Source organism: Chrysochloris asiatica, unplaced genomic scaffold (genome assembly GCF_000296735.1).
Source record: "Chrysochloris asiatica unplaced genomic scaffold, ChrAsi1.0 scaffold00049, whole genome shotgun sequence".
NCBI classification, from domain to species: Eukaryota; Metazoa; Chordata; class Mammalia; order Afrosoricida; family Chrysochloridae; genus Chrysochloris; species Chrysochloris asiatica.
The window spans coordinates 1,774,411-1,775,181 of NW_006408567.1; positions in this window are offsets into that span (position 1 = coordinate 1,774,411).

The window sequence follows — 771 nt, forward strand, 5'->3', positions numbered from 1 at the left end:
AAGCCATGGTGTTTTCAATAACCTCATATGCATGTGAAAGCTGGACAGTGAAAAGGGAAGACCATAGAAGAATTGATGCTTTTGAGTTATGATGTTGGCAGAGAATACTGAAAGTGCCATGAGCTGCCAAAAGAACCAACAGATCTGTGTTGGAATAAGTGCAGCCAGAGTGCTCCTTGGAGGCCAGGACGGCCAAACTTTGTCTCTCATACTTCAGACATATTGTCAGGAGGGATCAGTCATTGGAGAAGGATATCATGTTTGGTAAGGTGGAGGGCCAGAGAAAAAGAGGAAGACCCCCAGTGAGATGGATGAGCAAAGTAGCAGCATCAATGGGCTCAAGCGTTTCAACAATTGTGAGACTGGCCTAGGATTGGGTTGTGTTTTGTTCTGCTGTGCATAAAGTCACTATGAGTTGGTACCGACTCGATGGCACCTAACAACAACAACAAGGACATCACATAGAGTTTTCTAGGCTATATGAGTTGAAATTACTGCAGGGCACCTAACAGCAAAAAAGAGAGAGACAGACATTCAGAAAAAGAGAGTAAGAGAGTCCTGGTGTGAGCTAATGCACTGAACTACAAAGTCAGTATGTATGCATGTATATACATGCATGTATCTATATATGTGTGTGTATGTGTATATGTGTATGTGTGTGTGTATATTTATATATATATAAGCTCTAGTGGCATAGTGGGTTATGTGTTTGGCTGCTAACCACAAGGTCAGCAGTTCAAATCCACCAGTAATTCTGCAGAAGAAAGAAAT